Raw genomic sequence first — 12521 nt, forward strand, 5'->3', positions numbered from 1 at the left:
GTACGAGTATGGTCCAGGCCTCCTCCGGCCAGTTTAATTGTCGAGCCACTTTCTCAAAGTGTGGGAAGAATTTCGCGACTTCCTTTTCACTGAACGGTGGAACCAGCCTCACATGTCTGCCCACATCCCAGGTTTTCTGGTGAGGTGTCGACCCCGTCAGCAAGGGTGGTGCCTCTCCCCGTTCTCTCATTAACTCCAGCTCCTTGACTTTGATTTCTTGCTGAAGCTCCATGTCACGTTCCTTTAATTCCCTTTCCGCTTTTCTCTCCTCTGCTTCGAGGTCCCTTGCAGCTCTCCTTTCCTCTGCTTGTTCCTTTTCTCTTCTTTCCTGGAGTTCTCTTTCCACTCTCCTTTCCTCTGCTTGTTTCTCTTCTCTCCTCTCCTCTGCTTTCCTTTCTTCTTCTGCTCTTTCCTTTTCTGCTTTCCTTTCTTCTTCTGCTCTTTCCTTTTCTGCTTTCCTTTCTTCTTCTGCTAACCTTTCCTGGAGTTCTCGTTCCACTCTCCTTTCCTCTGCTTGTTTCTCTTCTCTCCTCTCTTCTGCTTTCCTTTCTTCTTCTTTTAACCTTTCCTGGAGTTCTCGTTCCACTCTCCTTTCCTCTGCTTGCTTCTCTTCTCTTCTCTCTTCTGCTTTCCTTTCTTCTTCTTTGATCCGTTCCTGGCTCCGTAATTGCAACTCCAGTTTCCGGAGCTCCACGTCTTCTGGTTCTTCGGGTAGCCACTCCCAGGCTAACTCGTCCCATGTTCCTAATCCCACCATAGATTGTATCACCGTGGCCTGCAACTCTGCCTTCCTCAAATTAGTTCGGACCTCCAAGTTAAAATGTTTGGCCAATTTCAAGAGATCCGACTTTAGCAACGCTCGGAACTGTGCCTCACTCGGGGTTACCCCAAAGTTCTGTGCCACAAACGCCATGGTGCCTATCGTTAACACCTGTTAACCTTCACCCCAAGACTTTCCCCAATTTCTCAAAAAAAAAAAAAATTACCAATTAATAATTAATTAATAAATTTTAATTACCAAAAATATTATTATTTTATTATTTTATACACTTTTAGATCCCGGACGTAGACCCAATTGCGAAACCGCAAATCGTAATTTGGACGAGCCCCCAATTCTGTTACGTGGTCCTCCCGGTAACTACCTGGTCTTGGTGACCCCCGGACCGTGGGAGGGACCCCGCCAGAAAGATATATGGTTTATACGCTTTCGTAACGCAATCAATATGAATTCCGGTCAAGAAGAAACCCCACACCAAGGATCCGGAATAATCAATAATATATTCACTGAGCAATCAACAACCATCAACAATGCACAATCAATATTACAACCATGTGAACTCATCTACACAAACTCTAAGATGGCCATCTTAATCTTATACATTCCTCACGTGAGCCCCACTCCTGACTCCCTCCGTGGTCAATGTCTCTCCTCTCCGCACACGGGCGGTTGAACGAGCCCCGGGCGGACGTGCTCTAAACGTGCCGTCTCGGACTGGGGCCGCGGCTGCAGCGCACCTCCTTGCCAAGCCACGGGGCAAACCCAGCGCGGCGTCCAACGTGCGCGAGGCCCCAAGTGCGACTCTTACGCGTCCTTGTCGATGGGCAAAAACCCAGCGCGGCTTCCGACGCGAGCGAGGCCCAACGTGCGGACCCGTACGCGTCTTTGTAGACGGGGCAAAACCCAGCGCGGCTTCCGACGCGAGCGAGGCCCAACGTGCGGACCCGTACGCGTCTTTGTAGACGGGGCAAACTGTCCCGGACGCTTGGTTTCGTGCACGAACTCACAGTGACTGGACGTGTCCAAAGGTATTTACCGCCCAGGTAACTCCTCTCGCCAGACGTTTCGCAACGGCGCGTTTTCCGCGCAGCGTAAGGTCGATTCCCCCTTCTCGTCGTCGCGGGGCGAGGAAGAAGAAGCCTTCCTTTCCCTCGTGTCTTTTCTCCTCCGTTTCCCGTCACTTCCGCTTCCGGCCACTTCCGTTTCCTGCCACTCTTTCAGAAGGGCTCCTGACCCTCCAACCACAACAACTACACAACAACTTAATATACTACACACGGAAGCAAACACCTGCATGGTAATTCACATACATTCACATAAATATGTAACACCTGTTATAGAAAACATGTCTAGAACTCAATTCAATATGGAACTGTTTGTTTTCCGTTTGTTTATAGCAAAATATAATGAGAGTATTTTTGTTGCTCTTTGGGTTTTAGAACAGTTAACTGGAATAGTTTCTCCAGGACCAGTTGAACCTAAAGGTTCCTATTGGGGTCTTTGGGTTTCAGACCGGTTGCACCTAATGGTTTTGATTGATTTCAACCGAATCTGATTTGGTTTCTACTGGAAACTCTACTGGTTCCTGTAGAAACAAATAGAAACCGTTATTTCCAATTGAGACCCATATAAATGTCCTACTGGTCTCTATTGGTTTTTGTGGGATTTTCGACCTGTGTTTTTAATGTTGGCTATACTCTGTCTTCTTATACTTCAATACCAAGTTGTGACGTTCTCACATGATTTTGTGGAGGTGATCTGGGCATCTTAACCATTACAAACATTTTCATTACTGGTGTCACGTTGACGACAAAATGTTGAAGCTGTGCATGATACCATTTACAAAACGATCTAACATGAAATGGCAGTCAGTGTATTTGCCAATTTTAATCACTAACGATAGTTCTTCTTTTGAGAGCACCACCATTGTCGATGAGGTAAACGTGTACCACGTGTCATGGTCCACATCATCAGTTTACGTTGAATTCCCATTGCTACCAATACACACTCCAAAAATTTACTCATTTGAGGTGAGACATCTACGAATCCATCAGAGACAGGTACCCTGCTATGTCTATTAATTACATACTGTTTGAACGTGAGTTGGACCGTGAGTACGTATATTAATTATGTATTCTTGGACCTTGACTACGTCTATTAATTACCTCTATTAATCACAGACTTTTGGAATATACCTTTGAGACATGTTGACCTTTAGAGGAATTGCACCTTGTAGATTCCTTAGATCTTTTATACCCCTTCAGACCATTTTAGATATTTTATACCCTTTGGCCCTTTTAATACCCTTCATCACCTTTATACCTTTCATACCCTTTCATAGCCTTTCATAGCCTGGTGTTGGCTTAGCGGTTAGGGTGCTGGCTTGGGATCCTAGGATCCTGGGTTCGAATCCCGGTCGATCGCTGAATTAACGCCAGGGGGTTGACTCAGCCTGTCATCCTTCCGAGGTCGGCAAATTGAGTACAAGTTCACTGGTAATTCCCTGTGTGTTGCAAGAGGCGACTAACAGGGTTGGCGGCAGGAAGCGCATCCGGCCATAAAATATTGCTTCAAAAAGGGAACCACGGTGCACAACCAACCCCCGTTCTGTGGGGAAAATTGTCCTCTAAAAGCGGTTCTATACCTTTCATAACCTTTCATAACCTTTCACCCTTTACACCCTTTAGACCCCCAAGACCCCTAACAACCTATTGAATCCCTAATACTCTTAAGACCTCAATACCCCGATAACCCATTGGGACCCTTTCGACCCTATAGACCCCATTAGAACCCTTCCAGCATTAAGGCCATGTTGGCTCCATTAGACCATCTGTCTGAGGGTCTTCCTTCTGCAGTAACACTTGAGGGACACCAGCCGTAATCAATAGGCTCCCACATTGGTCAACCACCTCACTACTGTCGAAAGAAAGGCTCAGCTCTCATCAACTCAAGAGGCATTCAAAGCATAATTTATTTCCGGAGTTAGGAAACATAGTGACCATCTTCATTATGATCCGCACTTCCTCTTCATTCAAGAAGCAGCTCTTATATTTCTTCATCGTCCTTAACAGGTGGGAGGGATTATTTGCACAGCTGCCCAGACCGAGGGCACATGGTTTGGAGTGAGACATCCTTGGAGCCACAATAATTCAATGGAAATCTGCTTCGCATTTTACCACAGGCTATAAAGAAAAGATAAGCAGCTGCAAATGATTCAGACCAAAGAGGGGGCAATCCTGTGTGGCATTTAATCTGCCATATCTCTCTCATCCGGGCACCAACCAGGTTCGTGTGACGTCTTAAAACTCTCATAAACTCAATTTAAAACATATATTGCCCCAAGACAAACACTACACGAAATAATACAATAACTTCAAACTTGAAGGGAGATAAGCATTTGTCCGAATGCAAATTTATGGTCAATGACCTTTGCAGGACAGATTCATTCCCAAGATGGATGGATGCCTGGTACAAGGTGACTTTTCTCTGCATACATCAATACTCTGCAAAATATAGTATTTCACCCTTGCACAGATTTCAATGTAAACCTTATTACTATCACCACACAATTCACACAGTATTCATTGTGAATCACTCCATGTAAAAGGAACAGTGTTATTAACAGTTACTGAATGATTACATTAAATGGGTTGCCATTGCCTCTATAGGACTTCAAACACTTCCTTTCAAATTTCAGTCAGAAGGTCGGCGATAACTCGCCTACTTTTGACAAATAATACCAGATGAGATCTGACCATCAGCTGGGAGTCTTTACAGAGACTTCCACACTACCAAGCCAAGAGGGTGCAAAATAGAATTTATTTATTTATTTATTTTCGCTTTCTTTTTTTTTTGTTCCAGTTCTTCTGATCTTCGTTGGTAGCATAGAGAAAAGTCCAATATGACAATGAGAAAATTCCCACGTGGCAATGAAAAAAGCCCCATGTGGCAAAGAGAAAATTCCCACATGGCAAAGAAAAATTCCCACATGGCAAAGAGAAAATTCCCACGTGGCAAAGAGAAAAGCCCCACGTGGCAAAGAGAAAATTCCCACGTGGCAAAGAAAAATTCCCCACGTGGCAAAGAGAAAATTCCCACATGGCAAAGAGAAAATTCCCACGTGGCAAAGAGAAAATCCCACATGGCAAAGAGAAAATTCCCACGTGGCAATGAAAAAAGCCCCATGTGGCAAAGAAAAATGCCCCACGTGGCAAAGAGAAAATTCCCACATGGCAAAGAGAAAATTCCCACGTGGCAAAGAGAAAATTCCCATATGGCAAAGAGAAAATTCCCACGTGGCAAAGAGAAAAGCCCCACGTGACAAAGATAAAAGTCCCACGTGGCAGAGATAAAAGTGGCAAAGAATGTGGCAAAGAGAGAATGGTGTCCATGACAACAATTTCACCCCATTATAAATGAAATGGGATATTTTTGTGATTTTATTATTGTCAAACATCAGGAATTTTTCAAGATATCATATTGTTACTTTTATGGGGGCAAACAATGAAATACCTTAGTCAAGATAGGATCGTGTAGATTAGAAATCTCTGAGTGTCGCATAGAGGAATCTCGATGTATCTAAGTAGGTCGTCTGTCCGGGTAAGAGCGTTTGCATGTCGCCATGAGGGGCGTGGCTTTGTGTCAAGTAATTCTAGGCCTTAAAGATTAATTCCCCAGTGTGTAATTTTCCCCTTGATCTTCCCTCCGTCTTTATTGTCCCCCGTCGCACAGCGTAGCGAAAGGGGGACTATGGCTTCCCCCTCCGTCCGTCCGTCCGTGCGTGCGGGCGTGCGTGCGTGCGTAAGCGAAGGACCGCATTCAAATTTGGTGTGCGGGTGCAACCCACGTCAAAATCCAAGATGGCCGCCGCCATGTATGTCTGATGCCATGTATGTCTGAATCTTGTGAGATGAATATCTTGAAAAATAAGCGAAGTACCAACTTCTAATCTGGTGTGTGGGTGTATCTAGGCATAAGGAAGAACGCTATTGAAAATTGGGTCGCCACGTCAAAATCCAAGATGGCCGCCGCCATGTATGTCTGAACCTTGTGAGATGAATATCTTGAAAAATAAGTGAAGTACCAACGTCTAATTTGGTGTGTGGGTGTACCTTTAAGGAATAAGGCAATAAGGCAATATAAGGCAATAAGGCAATAAGGCAATAAGGCAATAAGGAAGAACGCTATTGAAAATTGGGTCGCCACGTCAAAACCCAAGATGGCCACCTCCATGTATGTCTGAACCTTGTGAGCGAAATATCATATCATAGCATGTTTTCTGCGTCTTCCACTTTGTCAACTCACATCACTTCACCGACGGGGGACCTAGGCGTAACGCTTGTTACAATTAAAAAGCCCGCCAAACAATAACTATAACAAATGACTCCATTCGCTCACAACACCGCAAAGGCTAACCAACACCCAGCACATTTGCCAATCGGTACGTAAATCCCGCCTCACGACTGCCGACGTCATCTGAACATTCCCAAACAGCGACAAGACTCCGCCCCCCGACGACATGTGGCGAGGAGGCCACATCCTGGCTTTCGTGATTGGTGGAGGCGCGATGGGATGATTGAGTAGGGCTCGGTGATTGGACAGAGTGTGACGTCAGCGTGGAACATTTGAGAGCAGAAGGAAAGAGAAGCTGTCTCGCCATTTTTGTCTCTTTTGTCCTGACATTTGTTGGAGGTGGTCACATTTCCCTTGTGTGCTGGCTTTCAAGAGAACGGCTGTGTTCACATTTTCCTTGTTGTTCTGGCTTGGTTGTGGGTGGTGGCGCATCTTTGGCTTGTGTGGTGCGCTTGTGGAAAGAGACTGAACAAGAGAGGTTCAGGGCAGTCGGCAGCGCGAGAAGGACCTCATGTTGGGACGTCGAGGAGTGCGACTCTGCCCCATTTTGTGCGTTTCCCGCGCTGTAGTTTGAGGTAGAGAACAGCCAGCCTTACCAGCCATTTGGGGACACAAAGCGAAGTGCCGGTCGGCTCGAAACGAAACATCATTTATTTTTACTGTATATTTCCCCATGTTTGTATACGAGTCTGAATGGAGACATCTCAATTAGGAATTTAATTTTTGACCTCACCTTTCATTGTTACTTGCATTTATTGTCCCCCGTCGCACAGCGGAGCGAAAGGGGGACTATGGTTTTCCCCTCTGTCCGTGTGTCCGTCCATTCGTCCGTCCGTGCGTGCGTGCGGGCATGCGTGCGTGCGTGCGTGTGGGCATGCGTGCATGCGTAAGAGAAGGACCGCATTCGAATTTGGTGTGTGGGTGCAACCCACGTCAAAATCCAAGATGGCCGCCGCCATGTATGTCTGATGCCATGTATGTCTGAACCTTGTGAGCTGAATATCTTGAAAAATAAGCGAAGTACCAACTTCTAATTTGGTGTGTGGGTGTATCTCGGCATACGGAAGAACGCTATTGAAAATTGGGTCGCCACGTCAAAATCGCCATGTATGTCTGAACATTGTGAGATGAATATCTTGAAAAATAAGCGAAGTACCAACTTCTAATTTGGGGTGTGGGTGTATCTCGGCATCTGGAAGAACGCTGTTGAAAATTGGGTCGCCACGTCAAAATCCAAGATGGCCGCCGCCATGTGTGTCTGAACCTTGTGAGATGAATATCTTGAAAAATAAGCGAAGTACCAACTTCTAATTTGGTGTGTGGTTGTATCTCGGCATAAGGAAGAACGCTATTGAAAATTGGGTCGCCACGTCAAAATCCAAGATGGCCGCCACCATATATATGTCTGAACCTTGTGAGCGTAATATCTCGAAAAATAAGCGAAGTACCAACTTCTAATCTGGTGTTTGGGTGTATCTAGGCACAAGGAAGAACGCTATTGAAAATTGGGGTGCCACGTCAAAATCCAAGATGGCCGCCGCCATGTATGTCTGAACATTGTGAGCGGAATATCTTGAAAAATAAGCGAAGTACCAACTTCTAATCTGGTGTGTGGGTGTATCTAGGCATTAGGAAGAACGCTATTGAAAATTGGGTGGCCACGTCAAAATCCAAGATGGCCGCCTCCATGTATGTCTGAACCTTGTGAGCGAAATGTCATATCATAGCATGTTTTCTGCGTCTTCCACTTTGTCAACTCACATCACTTCACCGACGGGGGACCTATGCGTAACGCTTGTTTTCATTAAATCATTATTTGTCGAATCTTACTTTTCTTGTATTGTGGATTTTGCTGTCCCGTCTTTGTGTTTGTTGGTTCGGATAACCCCTGCGTGTGTTCCCGATTAGATAAGGCTCTGGCCTTCCCGCGTGCACCAAAGACAATCCAACCAAGGTTTGGAGTACGCCTCAGAGTTGAAGCTCGTTTCGGTCATTCGTCCTCTTGGGGTCTTAACCCCGGGGACACGACAATATTTAAGCTTACACAGCTTATGTGTACACATGTGTGGTATAATAACCACCTTTAGAGGCCATTTTCCCCCGCAAAGCGGGGGTTGGCCTTTTTCGGGAACCGTGGTTGTTGTTGTTTTTCGGTCCCCTATTTGAAGCAATGTTTTACGGCCGGATGCCTTTCCTGACGCCAACCCTTTTTGCCGCCTTTAACGACAAACAGGGAATTACCAGTGAACTGGTACTCAATTAGCCGACCTCGGAAGGATGACAGGCTGAGTCAACCCCCCTGGCGTTAATTCAGCGATCGACCGGGATTCGAACCCAGGATCCTTGGATCCTAAGCCGGCACCCTAGCCGCTAGCCCAACACCAACACCAGGGCACCCTAGCACCAACACTATGGTATATAGGTATAAAATCTGGTCTATATTAGTCAAAGATCAAGGTCAATGCCATCCAAAAAATGTCAAACACTTATTAGGTGGCAATTAGAAAATGTATCAACCAAAGTTGTTATGCACAACATTCCATCATGTAAAACGTTCTCAAATTTTCCAAATTACCAAATGGCTGTTTCCATGGCAACTAATGTTTATTTGGATTTTGCATGCATCATGCTATGCACAACAATCTTTTACTTTAATACCTAGTTGGGGCATTCTCATGCGATTTTGTGGAGGTAATCACTACTCAGGGCATTTTAACCTTTACAAACAAATACATTGCTGGTGACTACTGTAGTAAGGGCATTTTATGAGATATTTCACAAATCTGTTAACTAAATTGTTACCAAAAAATTTCTTCACCAATATGTTTGTAAAGGTGTGTAATAACATGTGTTAAAATGTTGAAGTTCAACTCCCGTGGGAAACCCAGAAAAAAAGCTGTTGAATTCGGGTACCGAAAAATTATTTTCGAGAATTTTTATTTTTTTAAATCGGCCCTTTAGTAACTTATGAGAGGTCAAATAAGGGTTTTTCATGATTCTGAGTTGATTGTTAACATTTATATTTTCACTTTTACATTTACACACAAAGTAGCTTTTATTTCACATACATATATAATACTCAAGTTATTTCTCATTCACAATGTCAGAAGTTTCAACAGTCATTGTCTATGTCTTCTTCAGACTCAACAACATCATGACTGCAGTTTCTGCATGTAATGCCATTACAGACTCCACAGGCCGAGATGCACGTGACCCCATTCTTCTTGCAGCTGCATCGCCGGTTGCTGCAATCTCCATGACAATTACAGCTCGTGAACTGCAATAGCTCCTCAGGAGCCGTGGGGTTCAGTGTTGGAACTGGCTCATCTTCCATGATGTTACCCATTGATCCAAGATAAGACTTCAGCAGGTGAAAACCACCCAACCTTGGAATGACGGGTAGATTTGCCTGCTTTATTATATTCACAGCCTTCAGCCAAATCGCAAGATCAAAGGTCACTATAGCGACCCCAGCACGCCGTATGCACTCTTTCAGAGTGGTGAAGATGGTGTTGAGGTCATTAGGGTCTCCTTCAATAACTGGGAGGAACTCAATCTGTGTGCTCTGCTTTGCATCATTAGCATGGATTCTCTTCATCCAGCCATTCCAGTTGGAGTGTGGGAACTCAGGATCGTTGGCTTTGATCACCCACCCCGCTGCCCAGAGTGTGTCACCTGGAGTGAGGAGTGGCTGATCATGAGCCAGGGAGGAGGAAAGCTCAGCGAGGGGGAGAAACATGATCGCGTTCGTTCCTATCTGTTTCCTGTTCGTAAATGGAATAATCTTTACTTCAGTTCCTCTCAGGATCTTAGCTTTGTCGAGTGCCTTCAACTTCACCCGGGGGAAAGCTGCTGTTGTCTGTGGATCTGGCAAAGGTGGTGCCGGAGAGGTGACTTCGATCCAACCCATTGAGTGAAAGGGAGTGTTTCCGTGAATAGAGACAATGTTTAAATCTATATTGTCTCCAACAAACTGAGTGACTGCATTGTTTGTTTCCCCAACCCCAATAAAGACCACCTGATCATTACTTGACAATTCACTTTCACTGGCTGGCACTTTGGCTGTCATCACTGATTGATCCTCAAGCGCAGCATCAACCGCAACCTCATCATTGATCTGTTCATCGGTTTCCTCCACAATGGTGTCAAGAGTGCCAGAAGTATCTGGAACATCATCTCCACTCCTACTATTAAGGAAGCAGTATTTGTAGTTTTGTGTCTCCGTGTAAGACTCAGTGTATCCCAGCCGGTGGAATTTGTTGAGCATCCATTTTGACCCAAATCTATGATCAAGTTGTATGGCAAGCCCCATTTGGTGTGGCAATACTCCAGACCGAGGTCGACAGGCCTTAATAAAATTCTGCCCCCAAACGGCAACTCTTTCGTCTGTCTTGACAATCGGTCTCAAGAACATCTGAAGGCTTGCAGGAACAAGTGTCAGCTGACTATCGATGTCAGTCATACTGTGTGTGGTGGGGTATGACTTTGGACCTAAATCAATCAAGGCAATATCATTGGATATGAACTTGAGTGCCGTCTTTATGATCTGAGTCTTCTCATCTCCATGGTCAAGATTAGCATGATGCCCTCGCAGAATATTGTCGGTGCCATCTTTGAGACAGAGTACATCTGCCCTTCTTTCCTGTGTTGTGAAATACAAGGTGTCTTCGTATTTCTCTGGAAGTTTTATCTTTAGCCAATGCTTTGAATAAGAAAGGCTCTTCTCTGGTGACTGATCAAACTCCTGCAGCTTTTCATGGACTTGGTCCATGTTCATTACCCCATGCTCTAATTCTGAGTCTAACCATTCGCAGAATTCAATAAAAACTGCCTCTCGCTCCTCATCAATACTCCTCTGTCCTCTCTTCCTTTTTCCTTCCTCATCAGTCTTGGACAAACTGTCACCTCTCGCAAACATAAGTTTGCATCGCAAATGGTACAGTGTTTCTTCTGCTACCAAGTCGTTGATCCCTTCCAGGCGTCCAGTGACTTCAGTGCCCCAGTCATCCCCGCGACTCCGTGCTGTCTTCAGCAAGCTTGCCTTCAGTGTATCTGCAGTCAAATTATCTGGCACTCTGTATTTCTTTCTAGCTTGTGCTGGATTATTTTTGTAGAGCTGGGCTGGTTGGTTGCAAAGAATGCATACATCCTTATACAGGAGGTCAACTGACTGTGATCTTCTAGAACTGCAGCCAGTTGATGAACTGAATTCACAAGTAGTGCGTCTTCTCTTCAACTTTGATGACTCTTTCTCTGCCTTTGATGCTTGAGCTGACTTCTTGGTGGTTGCAACAAAGTTGTTGTACAGATCATTTTTACACTTCTGGTGGTACCTCAGTTTTCCTTCCTTTTGAGCCTCCTTCATACGTTCCACAACAGTAACATTTTCGACAGTTTCTGCTTGTTTCAATAAAGTTGAGTATCCCTTTGGAGTTGCATGTATGAGCCTTTCAGCTGGTGTATCCGAGCGTGCACAGATGAAGCAATTGAGCACAGGTGGAGTAACGTCTTCATCCATATTGCTAGACTCCATGTCCTGCAAAGTAGAAAATGAGATATATTTAGAAATTATTTTTCCACAAAGGAGTATCTGTGGTGAAATATAAATGTTAACAATCAACTCAGAATCATGAAAAACCCTTATTTGACCCCTCATAAGTTACTTAAGGGCCGATTAAAAAAAATAAAAATTCTCGAAAATAATTTTTCGGTACCCGAATTCAACAGCTTTTTTTCTGGGTTTCCCATGGGAGTTGACCTTCAACATTTTAACACATGTTATTACACACCTTTACAAACATATTGGTGAAGAAATTTTTTGGTAACAATTTAGTTAACAGATTTTCATATGTTTCCCTTACTACTGGTCCTGCATCACAATTAAAGGTTCTGTAATTAATTGAGGTTGAGCAAGTGGTTAGTCAAATTTGGTCCAAACTTGATTTTATTCATTAGATTAACAGAAAGCATCAGGCAAATACATTAATCGGCACTGTTCAAGGCAAAATATTACTTTCTCATGTTTTATTTTTTATTCAAAGATTTCTACATTTGCTCCAAAGTATGATTTGTTGCACAAAAATGGCACAACCATTGCTGATCGATGAAATATTGTCGCACAATGCGTTATACTATAACCGAGTGCAGTAAAACTACCAGGTTATTGGCCTAGATTGACACTGTGCAGTTGCTAATGTGTGCAGCATTTTCAGTAACTTCTTCAACCATTTATCTGCTAAAATAGGAAAGCAGTTCTGTTTATGGACTGCATGATGAAGGAATCCATTCGTGTTGAGAAGATATGATATAATAGTACCACACCTTGCAAAGCAATGAAGCTATTTGGTTTTCTAAAAAGAGGTTGGAAACTTTGTATGAGGGTCTTTATTTT

General features: G+C 44.3%; 1 protein-coding gene across 1 annotated transcript in view; it reads left to right on the forward strand.

Annotated features, from left to right (window-relative positions):
- The window catches only part of LOC137431291 (uncharacterized), a 96021-nt gene that overhangs the window by 17025 nt on the left and 66475 nt on the right, over window positions 1–12521 (forward strand). The gene's annotated exons all lie outside the window — the stretch shown is intronic.

The sequence above is a fragment of the Myxine glutinosa genome, chromosome 1, assembly GCF_964187855.1.
Source record: "Myxine glutinosa chromosome 1, kmMyxGlut1.1, whole genome shotgun sequence".
NCBI classification, from domain to species: Eukaryota; Metazoa; Chordata; class Myxini; order Myxiniformes; family Myxinidae; genus Myxine; species Myxine glutinosa.